General features: G+C 33.0%; 1 pseudogene; it reads right to left on the bottom strand.

Annotated features, from left to right (window-relative positions):
- Positions 1-2,972: 2,972 nt before the first annotated feature.
- LOC128174777 (uncharacterized) overlaps positions 2,973-22,463 on the bottom strand; it is a 149,962-nt pseudogene continuing 130,471 nt past the window's right edge.

Below are 22,463 nucleotides of genomic sequence, written 5' to 3'. Positions count from 1 at the left end.
AAAATGGGTTTGTACAAATGAAAGACACTATCAACGTTCTCTTAAAAAAGTGAGAGTGTTTGTGTATGTGTGTGTGAGAGAGAGAGAGAGTAGGTAAGATAGAAATTAATAATTTATGCATATAACTTTAAAATAGGTGATAAATGCCACCCAGAAGAAAGCAGTGCAGCTAGAAGGAGCACGGCACCTACTCCAAAGGGAAGGATTTTGTTGTGTTTGAAAACGATGGTTAAAAACACAAAGAAAGAGTGAAACTGAAGCCATCATAGAAAATGGTGTACTTTTTCAGAATTCTACATATATTAGCAATGTTTGTGCTTTCTATGCAGAGGAGAATTTCTGTAAACAGAAGAAAATTACGATCAGGGAATACCTTAATGACTTTTTTTGGAGAAGAAATTGATTCTGGTATGTTTAGTGAAGAAATTGCAGAAGATGCCACATCCTGTTGTAATGATTACAAAGACGCAACCTTCACCCAACAACTCAATTTCGATGGTTAGATGTAGTTTTACAAAGCCCTTCTGCTCTTTAATTCCTACCACCTGAGGGTAGTTGACACTGAGGAAAAGGACGTTTTCACCTCAAAGACTGCAGACGTTAGTCTATGTTGGAGCCCTTTCTTTCAGAGGGCCAACTTTTAAAGGAAAAGAGTGAGACAATATCACATTTAAGCTGTGATCTCTGTGCCGACAAGTGTGAGAGTGGGGCACGTGATTTGACCCCTACAGAGAAACATTTTATGGTGAATCCTGTTGAATTGATCCCACAATATGGCAAACCTATACAAAAGTTGTGTAAAAGTTCAAGCATCTGCGATTAATAGTTGCTGAGAAATCTTTGACGAAAATTTGTTTGAAAATTGTGGTAATAGAATAAGCAAAGTCGTCATTTAACAGGAAGTTGACGTCCGATTGGCACAAAAATATATCCCACGATATGGCATGCCTTAACAAACTCTTTGTAAAAATTTCAAGCATCTGCGATAAATAGTTGCTGAGATAAATGCGACAGAAATTTGAGTTACGGACGGACAGACAGACACACAAGGGTAAAACAGTATACCCCCTCTTCTTCGGAGCGGGGGTATGAAAACCGTAATGTAACAGATAATTTACTTGGCAGCCATTTTTAATATGGCGGTCATATTAATATTTTTTTTCATTTTGAATGTTAAAACGTCTAAAGCATCCACAACCTATCAACTGTGTTAAATTTGAACTCGTAGGATCAAAAAATTTGTTCTTTCGAACAAAGTTACAAAACGATAAGCTTTGTTGCGGCCATCCTGAAAACGGCGACCATATTGATTTTTGAGAGTTGGTCCATTGTTAATTATGCTTAGGACAGTTAAATATGCATGTACCACCATGCAAAAGTTGATGCTAGCTTCATTAAGTGAGCAATTTTGCACCAATCAGCCGGACTATATATATTTGAAGGAGATACCACTTTCGATTACGACACCCTTTAAGAAAGTGTCTTTGAAACATACCTCATAGCTTTAAATCATGTAATAATGTGAACCAGTTTGATATTGTTTAATTTTTAATGCACACTGACTATTTTCCTAGGTTTGAACGAACTCAGAATTTAAAATAACAATAGATCAGCCTCATCCTTTGTTATTTTAAAACATTCGTATTATAACTAACTGAAATCAGTTGATGCAACATTGTTTGAAATATATTTCATTTTATAATTAAGTTCGGTTTAAGACTCTTAAAAAGTCTGAGATTTGGAACATATCCAATATTTAATTATTTTCGGGTGTAAAACTTTTTGCGAACATAGAAGAAATGTGTCCTTTTTAATTGCGTCAATTTTTTAAGTTTTTTTTTTTTTGGTTTTGCTTATTTATTCTTCATAAATTTTGAATTATGAAGTTCAAAATGGAATGAAATATAAGAAAAGGGGATTTTAACGGCATACGTGCAAAATCCTGTTGAATTTAGTGACCATAGTTCATCTGATACCGAATCTTATACTTGCTTATGATTTTGCTTAGAGAAATAAATCAAAGTAATTACGATTCTATACGGGAATGAAGTAAAATAATACATTCCTTATTCTTCAAAGAATAATGAGTTAATGTTTCCAATGAAATGATAGAGTATGATGCTATGATATCGTCCGATAGTTCTATCTTGTATGGCTATTTGCAAAATCAAAAAGAAAATATATTGCAAAGTAAGTGTACCATTTCTTTACCCGAATTTACTTTAAAACTGAACGCGGCTCATAAATAGGTACCTTGTATATAGATCCTTCGATTTCGTTACACCCGACTGCACACCTGAAACTCGTGGCCGAGCAGTGGTATTCCTTTCGTAGTCTTTATATTTAATGCGTTTTTTTCTTATTCATGTGCATATTCTGTTTGTAAATAATAAATTGACCGATTAATTTGATGTAAGTATTCTCCTGTGTGTAAAATTAGGTAATTTCATTGCGACCGAGTAGCACGGCGAGGATGCATGTCCACACAGGTGAGACGTCTACAGCAAAGTACTTTGAACTGTTTAGAGGTGTGTGCCTTATATAGGGGTTGTAGGGACAGCAGTGATGAAAAAGAAATATGGCGGACAGTGCCTATTTACGAGCGGTGTTCAGCTTTAAAAAGCTTCGGGTTAGCGACGGGTTGTACTGAATTCTAATTTGTTTATATTTTAGTTTACACAATTTTAAATGCTATATTTTCTGCACAGAGAAGTTGTGTAAATAATTCCCATGCCCTAATTAATGTTCTATTAAAAGAAAACAAAATGTACCATAAATGTTATTTATTGACACCACAGTAATTAAACAGAAATAAAACCAATACGTACTGATCAAAGTTATTAAAAATGCGTTGAATTAAATATATAGGTACATTAACAATGTTCACAGTTATATCCAAAGTAAGTAGCATTATAAAAAAAAGTCAGACATGTAAAAGATATATAGGTATGAATAGGGCAACAGCTGTAGAACTTTAACTTGAAGCGATGTCAAAAGTCACATTAAATAGGAACAGATAATCAATTCTTTAGGATGCGCAAACATATACATGTATCTGAAGTCGGCAACATTTCAGCTAAGTCATCGGCTTTAATGAATATTAGACAACGACGCCAAACACATCAACCTCACAAAGAGTGAGATGCTCAGTTGTCTTGGAGATGTTTACAAATCTTCCCCGTGGTAATGTCGTACAATCGATGACGACCAGCTGTGACGCGGTACCGGGACCAGCAAAGAAACCACAGGGAGTGTTGACATCAGATTCTGTCAGCCCTACAGTGACGGTAACATCACGCAGCCGAAACGACAAATCTGAATAAAAGTCAAATAACAGGTGTAAACTAGATGCTGTTAGCTTTTGTCTTGAAGGCCTAATGGTTATAAAAAAAATGCACAATATAATTATATATAAATATAACACAGGAAAAGCCTAACCGGAGTGTTTCCCCCAAATTACACTTCCCTGTATTTGTTTTATTTTTTTTTAATCCAAAAAGGGTACACATTTACAAAGTATGATTATTTTGTTTATAACGTAAAAAGAAAAAAAAGAACATTTACAGTGATATTTCTTTACGAAAAATGTGATCAATAAGAATGATTAAAGTTTGATGAGATCTTGCTTTGGCGATTATAATATTGTACCGGGTCAAAATTACAATGACTGTGCCTAATCTTGACAAATAAATTTGTAGAAAGTTGACATATGTTAAGCACCTAAATTGTAAAATGAGGCAGGAATAAGTATGCTAATTCATTTTCTTTAGCGGGTTATGTGATTTTTTTCTGCAGTGATGGCTCTCTTTATAACCCGCATGAATCATCAGAAAACTATTTTATATTAGAACAAATACATATTTACATCTATCTTTAAACATATTTATAAATTCGTTGCAAAAAAGTAGGTAAAATCCACTAAAGTGACGTCAATGTACATTATGTACAACAGTACGTCAGCTAAAAGTAACAGCCAGATCGTCTGCTATTGGAATTTGAGTCTGACATCATCATGATTGTTTTTTGCAGTACGTTGTACAATGTATTATGAAGGTCGCTGTACATGTAGGTTTCGACCAATCAATGAACGGGGCGTGTAGATTGTAGTACTGTTGTTTCTATAGACCTATGAATTTATTATAAGAAATAGAAGGAATCATGCTTGGTGGATGTAAGTATATACTAATTGTTGTAAGTGATTGACATCACGTGTTAATTACAACTATCTTGATGACAAGGGAAAACGTTAATTGTGTAGTAGACTTTCGTTACTATTAGCAGTACTAGTTTGATTGAGGCCCCACTATGTATAAGCCCTATAGTTATCGCTCTATCATGTTCTTTGCGGTGACTTTACGTCAAGTTTCTAAGTAAAAGCTTACTGCATATTATTCGTCTTGACTTACTTCCTGTATGCTACACCAGTATATAATGCTTGTTTTTTTACAAAGAAACTAAATGCATAAACTGAGCTGCTTAAATCGAGGTTTAAGGTCAAGGCGAAGTTCTATATATATACGTGTTCTATGTATTCGTGTTTTTTGTGTCGGGGGCATCAAATGGTGTAAAGTATATAACCCCGAGGAGTTGACAAATAGAAAATGATAAAATATTTTAATTTTCATGAAGATCCACATCTCTATTAATCTATGTTTACTTATATTTTAAATTTGATTCTTCAGATTGACAATGAAAAAAATGAATCCCACCATATGGCATACTTAAACAAAGACTTAAAATGTCAAGCATCAAATACCGGAAAAAAGTGGAACATAAATGTGTTATAGACAGACAGACAAACACAAATACATTCAAACAGACGGAGAGAGAAGGATATGGAGTTTACTCCCAATCTCATTTGAAGCGGGGTATGACAATACCAATCCTATTCCAAGAGATGGTTTTGCAACTGAAATAATTTTATAGAAGAAAAAAGCCTACAGTATTGAATAGACCCAACCTAACACCAGAGTAAACCCTATCTGAACCCCGGGTTTACATTTGAGGTTTTCCTTTTGTTTACTATAGGTTTACTTCTTAAGAATTTGTGTCCACTTTGGGTTTACTCGGGACTTGCATTTGGGGTCAACTGAACGCACTGCAGTGTGAAGCAGACCCGTCTTTAATCTTACTAACCTACTGCCTGTAATTCCCGCCCATTGTACATGCATTTTTGAATACACAGGTTTTCAGGGGTATACGTTTGATAGGTGTTTACTTTCTGTGTTCACTATGGGTTTACTTTGAGTTTACTCAGGGTCCACTCTAGTAAACCCGGAGTAATTCCAGAAAGTAAACCCAGGGTTTAGTTGGGGTTTACTTTCTGTTAGGTTGGGACTGATCGGTACTGTAGGATGGGAATAAAGGTGTATCATTCTGACCGTATATACTCAATAGATATAACGTGAGGTGAGTATATGTTACTGATTTTCACCAGTTAATATTATTTTAAGACCACCAATATTATTTTCATTAGATTTTTGACCATTAGGTTAAATATGAATGTTAGGATTTTGTTGTTGTTTTTTTTTCGGGTTTTTTTTTGTGTGTGTGGGGGGGGGGGGGGGGGGTTACAACCACTTAAGTAATCCAATTTAATAACATCTTAAACCTTTTTGCCCATCTAGCTAAAGTTGGGGGAACAAATGTCATTTTGGCTACTATTTACCCACCAGAATGGCAATTTTTCAAGAGGTTTTTGTGCATCTAACCGAAATCCCATTTCATAATTCCAGAGAAAATTAAGTTTTTGGAACCATTTCTTGTGTAAATAAAAACAACTTTTTTAACCCTCAGGGTTCAAATAAAATTTCTAAGACCTTATACATCAACAGGACGCCTCCAATTATATGCCAGAGTTGATTTGGCTTATGCATAAAGCAGTTGATTTATTGGAACCACATTTTTTGTCAAACAACATAAACGTCAATTTTCAGCATCTAATTGACACCTTGGATGAAAATTAAATTTCCGAAACCTTATTGCACATCTATAGGACACCTTAATCATGATTTGGATACTGTGTAAAATAAAAGAGGAGTTTAAAGAGTTTCGGATATAACAAAATAGTAAATCAATATTTTTTAGGACTTCATTCGATCGAAGCTATGAACCAATTAACTAGAATTTAATCAACAGTTTCCTCTCCATTTGCTATACTTCGATTTTGTAATGTTGTTGTTAGATACGCTTACCTGTGTTTAACTGTCTATTCCTTTGTTAAGTATTCTGACAGTTGTGATGTTATACATATATAATATAAAGTTTGGATATAAAAAACAAAATCAAAACTTGCAATGTGTTTAATTTTTTTCACTTACCTCCGTATTTATCTATTCCTCTGTTAAGTATTCTGACAGTTTTGATGTTATACACAGCCTGCAGATCCACCCTCCACCAGGGATTGGTGTCGTCATAATCTGTGACTGTACACCTGTCTACATAAATATCTGTTCCTCTGTTGCCATCCACTGCATACGCGGCGTTATAGCCATAATGCGTTGTTGACTGTGTGGCAGGTTTACCTAATGCGATGTTCGACAGAACTGTCAACGATATTACAATGAATAATAATATTTGCGTGATAAAGATATGAGGATACCATTAACTTCAATAGAGAAATAGCTTTGACAGTAGATATTAAACTGAACTGTAAATGTAATATCTAAGCAATTTATTGTAACATTGGGCCCATATATTGAATAGTACGATGACGACTGTTTGGTTTGTTTCCCTAATGCGAAGGTCGGCAGAACTATCAACAATTATACAGAGAAAAATGTCGATGTCTAGTGATTACGTAACGAATATACAATGCAATTTAAATATGGAATGAAAAAAAACAGTATTGACTTCAATGAATGTTAATCAAAAATGAAGCCGATCTGCAAATTTTTGTTTCTTTCATTTCTTTTCTTTTGAAATGATAAGCTATAGACTACAGAGTCTTTCTGAAATGACTTCATATTAAATATGACTTTAGATATTATTAAAATACATACACAAAAAATTAATTTGCATCCAAACTATGTCAACTTCTATTATAAAATTTACTTGCATTAAAGAATTATGAATCTGGTTTTTTTTTTAACGAAGCCCGGGATATAATGAAATGTGTTCAGTTTAAATACATGTGTATCTATTATAGAAATCATGCATGGCTGTTAATTAAGGAAACAATTGAACATACTTGATATATAGTTGGAAGTTTTAGATAAAATGTTTTAAATAATTTAGAGCCAAGTATCTTCGTAGGGATCAAAGTGAGGGTCAAATTAGTCTCGATCTCAAGTAATTCCAAGTAATTAGATTCATGTGTTGACTAGATTTAAATTTAAGCAAAAAAATTCCTTAGTATAGTACGATGACGACTGTTTGGTTTGTTTCCCTAATGCGAAGGTCGGCAGAACTATCGACAATTATACAGAGAAAAATGTCGATGTCTAGTGATTACGTAACGAATATACAATGCAATTTAAATATGGAATGAAAAAAACAGTATTGACTTCAATGAATGTTAATCAAAAATGAAGCCGATCTGCAAATTTTTGTTTCTTTCATTTCTTTTCTTTTGAAATGATAAGCTATAGACTACAGAGTCTTTCTGAAATGACTTCATATTAAATATGACTTTAGATATTATTAAAATACATACACAAAAAATTAATTTGCATCCAAACTATGTCAACATCTATTATAAAATTTACTTGCATTAAAGAATTATGAATCTGGTTTTTTTTTTTAACGAAGCCCGGGATATAATGAAATGTGTTCAGTTTAAATACATGTGTATCTATTATAGAAATCATGCATGGCTGTTAATTAAGGAAACAATTGAACATACTTGATATATAGTTGGAAGTTTTAGATAAAATGTTTTAAATAATTTAGAGCCAAGTATCTTCGTAGGGATCAAAGTGAGGGTCAAATTAGTCTCGATCTCAAGTAATTCCAAGTAATTAGATTCATGTGTTGACTAGATTTAAATTTAAGCAAAAAAATTCCTTCTGTATTTAAATACAGTCCCTGAAACTTTCTACGTTCCATTTTTTGTGCGTTCACAGTGCGCTCACCGTGCGTTCACTAGCGCTCCGCTCCGTTCGCGCTCACCGTTCACAAAACGCTCACTGTGTGTTCACTTATTGTTCAGTCCGTTTTCATTTATTCTCAATCGGAACTTAAAAATGATAGGATCGTTCTTTGCTAGTCACACCAAAATGAGAAAAGAACCCGAGCGAAAAGGTGGAAGGAAACTTACATTAGATATAAAACATCATTTTAATAAGAATTTAGTCCGTAGAATTTTCTGTTTACATTTCTGAGCAGGCAATGTCCGTTTTTAGATGTTTTTTAATGACTTCAAAAATTAATACCGTTGTGTGTGTTTACATCATCCCTATAAAGAAGTCATTTAATATATGTTTGAAGAAATATGATGCGAATAAATGAAAAAATCAAAGTACTGAAGTACTGACGGATTTGATTTTATCGATTATTATTAATTTTAAAATCAACGACAAGTTACTTTGCTTGTGTATTTGGAATCCCCCCAACCACTTTTTTGGGAGCATCATCCATGTAAAAGAATTGTGAATTTGTGGAAAGAAGTAAATGCTTAATGAAATTATGATTAAAGGTATGCAGTACAGTACGCTACACCACCTACCCCCTCCCCACACACACGGATTAGGATTTTCATGGTGTGTCTATATTTCTTGGATGACCCCCCCCCCCCCCCCCGCACTTTCAAAAGCGATGCTACAATTAAACGCGCTAGTCAAATCTTCGTACTTATTTTGCAGTATTACAGCATCCTTTCATCGCACAGTCGTCTTTTTACATTGACAATTTATATCAATAACCGATTAAACAAGACAAAAAACGTTTATTATAACCATTTGTTTATACTGGTTAAATATCGTATACCAGCTCTAATGGAGAGATAACTCGTGTTACGAACGATAACTGCAGGTTATGAAAATCCCGAATAGGTGGTTTAAAAATTAGAAATGTTCTAGACGGAAAAACGATTAATATTATTTTGATTGTAGATTTTAAATGTAATGTATTTTTCTTATAATTTAAAGAGGTATAAAGACTAGTTTAAGAATTTAAGACAAATTAACAAATTACATCCTCACAATTAACTTCTAAACATAACTGTACATGAGGATAAGCACTGGTGTCTCTTCAAACGTCCCTATTTTAAAGATAATATAACAATCTTTTTTCATATATGTGTATAACCAAGTACAGGGTCATGTTAAAAACTAGTTAAAATAAACTACCATGCATTTGCCAGTCTGCGCAATGTGTACCTTTTCTAATATGCACAGCCTTTTATTTTCAATAGGGAACATAATATCCCTCTCTTCTCTCTATCGGGGCATGATATTTGTTATGTATTTTGTGTTTGACAATGGTTAAATTAACAGATGATTATATGACCAACTAACTGAAAATCATCTCTGTAAATTGTCAAGGACTAGGGGATAAAAGAAAGTGTCAAGATGTTTTAATGAATTTAAAACTGAAAAAATATAATGTTTATTTTATTCAAGATACACATTTTACAACTGAAGAAGAAAATTATATAGAAACAATGTGGGGTCATGATGTCTTTTTTAATTCATATAAGTCAAATTCAAGGGGAATGGCAATTCTCTTTAATGATAATTGTGAAGTTAAAGTACATAAAAATTACAGAGATGAAAATGGGAATTATCTTATTTTAGAGGCTACAATTGACAACCTACAATTTTTACTAGTCAACTTATATGGCCCAAATTCTGATACCCCAGAGTTTTATTCCCAATTGTTAGGAAAGATAGAAGAAATTTACTCAGGCCAATATGTTATAATAGGTGGGGATTTTAACTTAGTATTGAATCAAGACCTAGATGAACTATAAAAGAATAAATAATCCTAAGGCACAAGTAGAAGTTCATAAACTCATGGAGACTCTTGACTTAATTGATATTTTTAGAGAAAATAATCCCACATTAAGAAGATACACCTGGAGAAAGAGAAACCCAATTAAACTGGGAAGACTTGATTTTTTTATATCTCACAATCTTTTTTATCTCTGGCTCCACAAATAAAGTTTGAAAATAGTTATCGATCAGACCATTCACCAGTAGTATTAATTTTTAAAACAAACGAATTTAAGAGGGGTAAAGGTTTTTGGAAATTTAACAATTCACTACTAACAGACAAGGATTATGTTAAACTAATTAAGGAAAAGATTTGCGAGGTTAAGCTACAATATGCCTGTTTAGTCTATAATAGAGAATTAATTCCAGAGATAGACAATGACATAATATCTTTAACAATAAATGACCAAATATTTCTAGACATCTTGTTAATGGAAATAAGAGGGAAAACAATCTCATACTCTACTTTTAAGAAGAAAAATGCAAGTAAGCGAGAATCACAATTAGAAAAAGAAATACTAATTCTGAAACCAAACTTAGGAGAACAATCCTTGCCTGATATTACTAGTAAACAAAATGAACTTGAGAATATTAGAAAAGAAAGGCTTAAAGGACAGTGTTTACGGTCAAGAAGCAAATGGATAGAGGAAGGTGAAAAGCCTTCTAAGTACTTTACTTTTTTAGAATCTAAAAACTTTATCAATAAGCAAATACCAAAACTAGTGCAGGAAGACGAAACAATAATATATGATCAAGATGAAATTTTAAATGAAACAAAAAACTTCTATGAGAAGCTGTATAGTAAAAACACAGGAAGCTGGAGACAATTTTGTTAAAGAAAAAATAAATCAGTTTGACTTTCCAAAATTAGATACTAAGGAATTGCAATACATTGAAGGCCCATTAATCAAAACAGAAGTATTAGACTTTCTTAAAAAAATGAAGAATGATAAAAGTCCTTGACCGGATGGTTTCTCTAGCGAGTTGTTTTAAATTTTTTTGGAAAGACTTGGGTTCCTTTATAACACGGGCAATAAATAACTCATATGAATTGTTAAACTTTTCAGAAACTAATAAATTAGGAATTATTTCCTGTATTCCCAAAGAAGGAAAACCTAAGCAATATTTAAAAAATTGGCGCCCAATAAGTCTATTAAATGTTGTCTATAAATTAGCCTCTGGATGTATAGCTGAACGATTAAAAAAAGTCTTAGACAAACTAATCAGTAGTGACCAAACAGGATTTTTAAAGGGGAGATTCATAGGAGAAAATATTAGACTAGTGTATGATTTAATGAACTATACTGAACAAAACCAAATACCAGGATTATTAATGTTGATAGACTTTGAAAAAGCAGTTGATTCCATATCTTGGAATTTTATTTACCAGACCCTTGATCTATTTAATTTTGGTGATTCAATTAAAGATTGGGTAAAAACTTTCTATAGTGGAATCAAGTCATGTGTTATTCAAAATGGGATAGCGTCAGATTATTTTTACCCTCAAAGGGGCTGTAGACAAGGTGACCCAATTTCACCATATCTTTTTCTTTTATGTGCAGAAGTTTTAGAGATTCTTATAAGAAATAACAAAGATGTTAAAGGTATATTTATAGAAGGAGAAGAATATAAACTTTCACAGTATGCAGATGATACTACTCTGTTTTCAGATGGTTCCCCAGAATCATTAGATGGAATTCTAAGAGAACTAGATTTTTTTGCTGACTTATCAGGACTAAAAATAAATTTTTCTAAAACAAAACTTGTTTGGATTGGGAGCAAAACATTTTCAAAAGAGGTTTTTCATCATTCAAGATGGAAGTTAGAATGGGGAAATAACACTTTTGACTTGTTAGGAATTAAATTCTCCATAAATCTTAATGAAATGATTGATTTAAATTACAACCCAATATTTCAAAAAATTCAAAGTACTTTGAAACAATGGAAACGCAGAAAACTAACACCTTTTGGACGATTAGTGGTTTTGAAAAATTTAATTATTCCAAAATTTAACCACCTTATTCTTACCTTACCAAACCCCAACAATGAAATGTTAAAAGAAATTGATAAAGAACTATATTATTTCCTATGGGGTGGCAAAGTCCACAAAATTAAAAAAAATATTGTCATTCAAGATTATAGACTGGGGGATTGAAAATGATTGATTACTCTGATTTTACACTTGCTTTGAAATCAAGTTGGATTCGTAGACTCCTCACATCAAAATCCAAGTGGGTTAATTTATTAGAAGCTCAAATGAAAATAAAAATAAATAACTTATGGATAAAGGGCTCGGATTATGTACTTAAACACAGTAAAAGTATAGGTAACAAATTTTGGTCAGAGGTGTTCCTAAGTTACATAAAAATAAGTGAGACAATCAATCCACTTTTTGAACACATATGGTATAACCCAAGGGTAAAGATGAACAAAGAAAGTATATTTTTGAGAAGTTTTTTTAATGCTGGTTTTGTTTGCATCATTGACCTTTTTGATATAGATGGTGACTTTAGAAGTTTTGAATCTTTAATTGAACTTGGTATTAAGACTAACTTTGTTGAATATAATGGTCTAAAAAAGAGTATATTAAAACGAATAGGTGAATGCAATATAAAAGAAATTAAACCAACAGTTGGACCATATATCCCAAACACATTAGCCATATTCTACAAAAATAGAAAAGGATTCAAAGATATGTATAATATATTGATAAGGGAAAAGAGGGTCCAAAATAAAGCAATACTAAAATGGGAAGAGAATGACACAATATTTAATGAGAATGATTGGTATAAAATATTTGAACTTCCTTTTAAACAACCCAAGAATCTAAATTCCATTGGTTACAATTCCAAATTTTACACAGGATATTACCAACAAATTATTACTTGCATAAGCTTAAACTTATTGAATCCCCTAAATGTTCTTTTTGTAAACAAGATTCTGAAACAATCAGTCATCTTTTTGTGGAATGCCCATTTGTAAAAGAACTATGGAGTGACATTGAAGAGTTATTTTTAAGAAACTACAGGGTGTCCCTAATGTTTGATAAGCAAAGTATACTTTTTGGTAAATATAAAAACTACCATATGTATAGAATACAAAACCTGTTAAGTTATATTGTAAAACAGTATATTTTCACTTGTAGACTTAAAACTTACCCAACTTTAAATGTGTTGGAACTCAAAAGGAAAATTGAAAACAGGCTTCTTGTGGAAAAATATTTACTTTTAAAGAACTGTGAATTTGAAAAATTTGAGAGACACTTGGAGAATATTATTGAAAGCAAGTCTTTACTATATCCCCAACTATTTGTTAAGAGAATGTATGATGCTTTTTTAAAATATATAAATAAATCTTTTTGATTGACAGCTATGCCGCAAAGCAACCATTGCCCCGTCAGCATTTTTCTCTCCACCTTCTTTTCTCTCATAAATAAATATATGTACATGTACGTGCTAAATATTATGTTCATGCTGTTGTTTGTGTATATTGTAATCACATATTGGAAAATCCTTAAATTTAGAGCTGTCAATTTATAAGTTGGTGTGCATGTTATATTTTTTATTTGCTTTTCTTCTTTTGTTTCTTTTGTTTGTGTTTACTGGTATATGCATATTATTTCACTCAATGTTTTCTGTCCTTTCTCACCCCCACTAAAAACATAAAAAACAAACCTCCACACCATTGCGAACTATTATATATCTATTCTTGCATGTATATTGTATGTAAAAAATGTTGAGATTCCAAAAGAAATGTATCATGTAAGAAAGCTGTGAAAGTAATGAATAAAAAACATAAATAAAAAAAAAATTAACAAATTACACACGATTAAATAAGTAATTATATCTTAATAAAAAAAATAATATTTCTTTATGCTATATTAATCAATGTTCGTTTTAATGTTAAAAAACAGATGTAGAGCTATTTGTTTGTGCATTGCTAGATTAAGTTGATTAAGTAACGTTTCCGGCATTATTTTCGTTAAATTAATACTTTTTTACCAATTTTATCCGAAACACAAACATTTGATCTGCGCTGACATAAACAATCTGATACACAAAGTTTAAACCCGGGATGTAGAAGTTGAGAAAGAGGGTTAGTGTTGATTTTTTTGTGATACAAATGTACATGGATGCAATAATGTTTAATTTGTAGAAATAATATAGGTATCTTACGAACATTCAGGGAAACTGGAGTCGAACCATGGGTATAAGCGTAGATCGTTTTCGGTTCCGACATTTACAAGTTTTTCAGAATCAAAATAAGAGGGTTTGCGAAGTAGTGGATGTATGTTATATCTGTTCACTTATCAAAAGAGAATATTAACAGCAAACAGGTTTATAGGTGTGTGTATAAATTCACAACATAAAGAATTGCATCGATTGTTTTTATCTTTCTATGTAGCCTTTTTCACATTATTAGCACTCCTTGTTTTGGCACTTTCGTCATTTTTTTCTTGTTAAACCTAATGCTAATGGCCATTATGATTATTGAAAAGATATCAAAGTAGCTATTGGGTAGATCATACAACATGTACATGTACCATAAGCATTTTCAGAATTTGTCAAGAACGATAGTGAATTCGCTTACAATATCCCCCAAAACAAAACATTACTTACCAAGCGTGTTCAAAGGAAGTCTGTAATACAGTTGCCACCCAAATTCGTTCTTTGTCATGTTAAAGGCATGGCAGGACTGATAGGAAATACACATTCCTGTATGATGGTTAAAGTTAAAACATTTGCATCCAGAACCACAGGACATGGCGCATCCTACTAAAGAATCCGCGGATCTGGTGTCTATTGGTTCCGAAATAGGCACTTTGTTTTCAAATCCAAGAACGGCCTCATAATAATAAGAAACTGAGGCAACCAAAATTGACAAGAATGTAAAAAGCAAGAGAAGATCGCCAATATACGATGCCATGATTTCCCCGCAATTATTAGTAAATATAACAACCTCAGTACATGTATTTTAATCGAACCTCAACATTCATTTTTTCATTACGAAATATGTTTGCTGTCATATATAACATGTCATTACAAAATGCAATTCAAATACCAATAAATTAATAACATTGGTTGCATATTATGAGTGTATGAGTACTGGATCAGACAATGGTTGCCATTATAAAGAGAAACAAAGGCCCGTGACGAATAAACAATGGTTGACGTATACCGGTCTCTACTAGCGAATGAGCAGCGGATGCCACTTGTCGTTAGCTTTCATAAGCATTAAAGCGAGATGACAACGCATTTGTTTAAAATTGTATTTCCTTGTTTGCACAACTACTTTTTAAAGAACAATTCATCATAAAGTTAGAGATCAACAGCGTTGCGTCTGAAAAGAGGAAATGCCATTTAAAAATATTTTAAATGTTTCTGTTCTGTAGCTAAATTACACGGTAACGAATATCCAAACAGGAGTGGATTCTTGGATAACATTAACTATTTCATGTTAACTTTGTTATTTTCCTGGCGAAGATTCGAGTAATGAAAATCGATGAAATCCTATATTTATTTTGTAAGATTGAGAACAATGAAAAAAGTTAGCCCTTACCTAGTCCTGTTATAAATACCCGTACGAAAAAAAAATCCACCCTGACTTAAGGCGGACTTTAATAGGCCGATTCCGCCTTTTATTCTTGTGAATGCATTGTACATTTTACAGATTCAGGGTGGAATCAGGGCGGTATATGGCTGGAAATATTTAAATGAGATAAAGCGTATTCCGTGTAAATAATATCCACCTAAACACGTCTAATAACCTGGAAAAGATTCCCCCCAATCAAAGTTGGATTAATTTCGCCTTAGTCGTAAAAGGATTCCGCCTTAGATATTCATGGAATCCATCTTATAATAGGGGGGATCCGCCTTAAAATAAGGTGGAATCCGCTTTAAAATAAGGTGGAAGCCGCCTTTTTATCCGCCTTACCATGATAAGGCGGACTCCACCTTAGGTAGCAAGGGACAGTTTCGAATAAAGTACCCGTCAATATTTTTGTAAAATTGAGAGTCGCTGTACTTGAAGGCTTATGAGTGTTGCTTAAATTCATGAAATGATTTTTAATGATTATCATTAGTTAGAGGGGTGTCTCTTGTTGAAATTGATATGCAATATGTAGGCCCCTTATGTTAGGTACATGAGAATCAGAAGTAAAATGCGAAACCTGCGGCTTTGACTGTTGTGCTGACTTTACACAGTGAAATTGCAAGTTACAGACGGGAGGTAAAATAACACGAAAAGTAGGTGGATGGGACATTGTAAACTATACACCGGTAAGTTTCTGACATGTGATAGTGCAGCATGCACGCGGTACGGAAGGTCAACCCTCTGCAGGGAATTAGCTGGGGGAGGTCTAAAAAGCTGAAAAATCATGAAAAATTAGCAAAATATGAAAGGGTCAAAATCTCATAAAAACCAGTATGTAGAGAATTTTACAGGTTTTGATTCGCAATTTTCTTCAGAAATTGGTGATTGGCCTTATAAAGAGTAGATTAAAGGTATTTGTGCTGAATGGGAACTGAGGAAATTCTAGTTACAGAGTTCCCAAGACATGCATCCCTTGGCTACAATGAATTGGATCAAAAAAACTGTCCCCTGCCACCTTCAAGACTACATGGTATTTTCATATTTCTCCTTTAAGTGTAATTTTGAGTGGATTTTGTACCATAAGTAATACATTTTGTGAAAATGGATGATTTTCTTGGCTATAGATGTCATGACATCATTTATTAGCTAAAATATTCAAGGGGAGTAACTCCCTCTTAAATGTGTAGAATGACCACCACTAGAGTAAATTGGCTTAGAGAGTAGGCATTTCCTATCCTGATGACAATTAATAGGCTTAAGTTAATTACTGAGATAAGAATAAATACTTTAAAACAGTTTTTATCAATTAAATCATTAAATTTATGAATTTGCAGCCATTTTGCTGTCTGATTTTATGAAATAACATTAATCCACCTGACTTATATCACCCAATTTTTTCAAAACAGCATATTTTTATTTCAAATGAACTTTACATGTAGACAAATGCAGTTATCAAAGTATACAATATGTCAAAAAACTCAAGTTTTTGCTCCTTCCTATCAAAAAATGGTATTTTAGATGTATTTACAGAATTGAAAAAAGCCACCCCCTCTTTCCAATGGACTCCATTACCATTACATGTAGGATATGTAACTGTACATTTGACCTTGAAATAACATCTGCTATGATAATTACTCTTGAAATGAACAAAAAACAACACATTTTTACCCTTTTATTGTATATATGCATCAAAAATGTAGAAAAACATGTAAAATTTGAACCTTTTTCATGGAATTCTCATCCGTCCCCAGGTACCCGGGTGTGTTTGAATTTCATTTTAATTAAACGCACATGTCACACTTGTAGGTCTTACTAATTTAGCAAAGTTAAAAGGAGACTAGAAACCAGAATATATAAGATATCCACTAAATATGATTATAGGCTTAGTTTTTCATGAAAACAAGAAATCACATGTAGGGCGACATGACTTTTTGTGAATAAAAATGCTACAAATCATCCATTTACCAAAAAAGATCAATTTTGAATATCAGTGATGATTGTTTTCAATTATGTGTAAGAAATGACTCAAGGAAACTGCCACAAGTTTCATAGTATTAGGTTAAAGTGTTCAAACTAATACTTCTTGTGAAAATCAAAAGATAGGGGGAGGGTATACATGTAAAGGGATTTCTAAGTGATGTGATGCTTTTATCATGATAATATCAAGCAGATGCATGAAGTATTCAGTAAGGTTTCTTATTTAAGGAGGTTGAACAACAGTTGACCTCTAAAAGATTAGGTAAAGATGCTTTATTCATGGAGAGCCCTGTGAATCTGTGTTAAATAGAGGAAAGTGGAAATGGTGGGTTCACTTAAATGGCCATATTTGTCTTAAACCTCAATGGAATTGGCAAAATGTGGTGTACTTTTTTTCAGAATAGCATAAACTTTGTAATTTTAAGACAAGATGACTTTTCAGAGAATGTGAGTGTATGTTAAAGGTAGCAAGGGACAGTTTCGAATAAAGTACCCGTCAATATTTTTGTAAAATTGAGAGTCGCTGTACTTGAAGGCTTATGAGTGTTGCTTAAATTCATGAAATGATTTTTAATGATTATCATTAGTTAGAGGGGTGTCTCTTGTTGAAATTGATATGCAATATGTAGGCCCCTTATGTTAGGTACATGAGAATCAGAAGTAAAATGCGAAACCTGCGGCTTTGACTGTTGTGCTGACTTTACACAGTGAAATTGCAAGTTACAGACGGGAGGTAAAATAACACGAAAAGTAGGTGGATGGGACATTGTAAACTATACACCGGTAAGTTTCTGACATGTGATAGTGCAGCATGCACGCGGTACGGAAGGTCAACCCTCTGCAGGGAATTAGCTGGGGGAGGTCTAAAAAGCTGAAAAATCATGAAAAATTAGCAAAATATGAAAGGGTCAAAATCTCATAAAAACCAGTATGTAGAGAATTTTACAGGTTTTGATTCGCAATTTTCTTCAGAAATTGGTGATTGGCCTTATAAAGAGTAGATTAAAGGTATTTGTGCTGAATGGGAACTGAGGAAATTCTAGTTACAGAGTTCCCAAGACATGCATCCCTTGGCTACAATGAATTGGATCAAAAAAACTGTCCCCTGCCACCTTAAAACACTTCTTGACCTGTGATTTTTGTAAAAATGGTGGGTAGAGGTAAATTCATAGTCTGTCTCAAATACTTTATTCCTGAAACATGCTCAGTCTTCCAGACCCTGTAATTTCAGGGGTTTTTTTTACCTAGAACACATCATATTTATACATATATCACAAAAATTGAATTATCCTACTAGTTAACTTGATCTTTTTATTTTCATTAACATTTTCCAAAATTAAGTACAGCTATTTGTAAGAACCAGGCAGAAACATAGATGACTGATTCATGATAGTTAAATTGTTTGTAAAAATTGGTACAGACACATTGAAATACATCTATATGAATATTTTTTCTTAAATATAATTTGATTCTGTATATTGGTTTAAAAAAAAATGAACTCAACGAAAACCATAGTTGCTGATTCAGTCTACAGTTTCTATTGTATAGTGGTTACACATTTAAGGTTTGTTTCTAAAAATCCTACATTTCCAAAGTACAGTACCGTCAACGCTGATCCCGTATTTGACCCCGCGGTTATTTAATCCTTTCCGCGTTACACCATCGCGGTTAATTCATCGCGGTCCTCGCTGCAGCCATGTTTAAACCGCGGCGGTGTGGCCTACCGTTGTACAAGGTGATCGGAGATTTTTACCTGTATGCTATTAGACAATTAGACGGCCACCTAACACTGAGAGTCATTCTATACTAGCCATGTTTGATGTATTGTTTTCATTTCACACATTAAAATGATTACGTATTTTAAATGCACGTTTTCAAAACTCCTTATCGATTATTTTAGAGATATTTAATTAAAGAATCATCTGCACCCGTTATAATTTTCATGTAACTGTTGATATACCTATTATTTTAAAAATATTTAGTCATTTTTATAATGTAATCTACATGACGGAGAGGGTTAGAACTATAAAACATTATTTTTCGATTTTTTAATGATTTTAAACATTTCCGACTACAAAAATGTTTTAATCCATATCAGTTTGTAGCTCGTTTTACGGCACTCTCTCGATGCTCAAGACAATTAATCTAGTCCGTGACAGGCACATGCTACACGGAGAACGTTTACCTACGGTCAACGGCATGATATGAAAATTTTACTCAACCCTTAAAATACTAAATTATATTGACATAATTTTATGTGAGTTCAATATGAAGCTACAACACAAATGTACATGTAGTATCAGCTGCGAATACCGTTTTTCGTAACCGCCCCTCCACCTCTTCAACGTTTTAATGACTGTGAAAGTACATGTAAATTGTACTTGACTTTAGTCCCAATTGTTTAACATAAAGGTGTGAAACCATCGCATTGACGGGAAATCACTCTACGCTTATATGCACAGAATACACTGGTACATGTACATATGAGACAGGTGGATAATCCGTGTAACGAGTGACCATCAGGAATTTCATTTGTTTTTCAAACAATTTTACTAACAGTAATAACAAAAGAGAGAGAGAGAGAGAGAGAGAAAGAGAGAGAGGCTGTCGATACTCAAGACAATTAACCTAGTCCTTGACAAGCACACGCTACGCGGTGTACGTATACCATACGATCAACGGCAAAATATGAAAATTTTACTTTACCCTTAAAATATAAAAAGATATTGATATCATTTGATGTGTGTTGAATATGAAGCTACTACACATATGTCGTATCTGTAGCGAATTATAACGTTTTTTGTACCCCCTTTCCAACGTTTAATGACTGTCAAAGTTAACTGTATTTGTCTCAATTGTTTTACACAAAGGTGTGAAACCATCGCACTGACCGGAAATCACTCTTCGCTTGAACGCACAGAATACACGGGTATGAGGCAGGTGGATATTCCTTGCAACAAGTGACATCCAGGAATTCTACCCGTATATCAAACAATTTATTTAACAGTGACAATACATAATTGTTTCATTTTACTGCCTTCTTAAACTGTAAAAGGTGTTTAACATGTCTCTTCCCCCGAAAAGAGAGAGAGAGAATTAGTTTTCTTTTTAACAGTGTTTAAATAACGTTGTATATAAACTAAACTTCACAAACAGTGTCAAGCATTAAATTAAACACCATAAACAGTGTTAACTACTTTATTGTTAGACAAACTTCTTTTTCCCCGAAGACTAATAGAACGAAACTGTTTTCCTTTATCAAGGAAGAAGCACGTGGTGCAGCTCGCGGGCTGATTTGATTGACAGGTAAAGCACGTGGACTCAGACTGAAACTGCATATTGGATTCAATCACAATGTCTTTTATGAATACCAAACTTAGAAAAATTTTATATTAGTATATTTCAATTTAATGCAGTGGCGTCGTGGGGGGGGGGGGGGGGCTAAAGAGCATTACCCTCTCTCTCTCTCTCAGTCTCTCTCACTCACACACATAAAGATCGTAGATAAAATCAAGATCGGCGACACTCAATCAAGAAGCCTCCTCTGTAAGATAGGTGTACGGTTAGACAAAGCCGTACGCAATTTTGAGATTTTCTTTTGTCTTGAATAGGTGTGAAAACCCCTTGAGCATGTGGCTTTCTACCCTAAGTTTGTTAATCACTATACACAGGAAATGATCGCGACTTATAATTAATATACACAATGAAGGAAATGTGTACAAAAATAGTTGGTATTTGAATTTTTTTAAAAGTAACTCGAGATGTATGCATTTAATAACATGTACAACATTCCATTGTTTTGTGATGTAACAACCTCATTCCATTTCTTGTAAAGAAATGTCTATCTTCACGCACACCAGAACGCCTAGCCATTGTTTTATGAAAATCACAGAATATACGTGTATATACACTGAATCTTTCATGGCAACACTTAGTTTAAAACTGAATAAAACCCGTGCGATGTGAAGAATCATACAACTTTAATTATGAGTACCTTTTTCCTTTGTATTTTAATTAGGAGAACTGATTTTTCTTTGAACATTTAATTGTGAGCAATTGTTTTTATAAGGCTACAACTAGTCGGTCTACAGAGCTGGTTGAAATCAATTTTCCGAACAAATTATAATTTTTTTTTATCAAAGCAATGACGCTTGCTACAGCAATTATAAAGTCGTGATTTTCCGTAATATAAGCGATTAAGCCGCTTTTAAATTTTGAATGAATTTTTAACGGTTTCATAGGATAAAATGATATTGAAAATAAAAATATACATACCTGAATATTTAAAAAGTAAAATATTTAATTTAAGTAAATAAGTCTTATTAATTTTACATTTTTGGGGTTAGATTTTAAAATTTAATTTAATCGTATATCGATATATCAATAAGTTAGTAAAGCAGATTTTTTAACCACCTGCGGGCATGGCTCATTTTACCTTGGATTATACAGATAACAGCTTTAAATGATTAGAATTCAAATATTACCCCAGTAATACCAAATAAACAGCAACTATAAAAAAAGAAATATTTACCTTCAAACTATGTGATTTTCTATAAAAGGATCATGATTATCTTTATGCATTTGTTAACTTATATTTATGTTTAATGCATGTTATATTTTTTTAATCGAGGGAGATAACTCGTGTTCCTTTTCGATACTTTTTAGACAGTGGCATATATGCCACCGTATAATATCGTCGCTCGAGTAGCTCATTTGTATGCATGATGGCACCCCTAGCGGCAGAAATGTGCGGAGGTGATAATCAAGTTTACGCAGAAGTTGATATATCAGAATGGTAGAGATATAATACTATACAACTTTCATAACCTGAAAGTAAACAAAATTTTTAGGTTATTTGATAAATGGTAAAGGTTTGCACAAAAAGACTTGAAAGTAAATGCTTATGAATATTCATGAAGTTAACGATGCTAAGCGAGTCGGGTTAGGTATTCAACCAGAGCT

This window comes from Crassostrea angulata, chromosome 2, assembly GCF_025612915.1.
Source record: "Crassostrea angulata isolate pt1a10 chromosome 2, ASM2561291v2, whole genome shotgun sequence".
Classification (NCBI taxonomy): Eukaryota; Metazoa; Mollusca; class Bivalvia; order Ostreida; family Ostreidae; genus Magallana; species Magallana angulata.
This window is presented reverse-complemented; position numbering and strand designations above follow the sequence as displayed.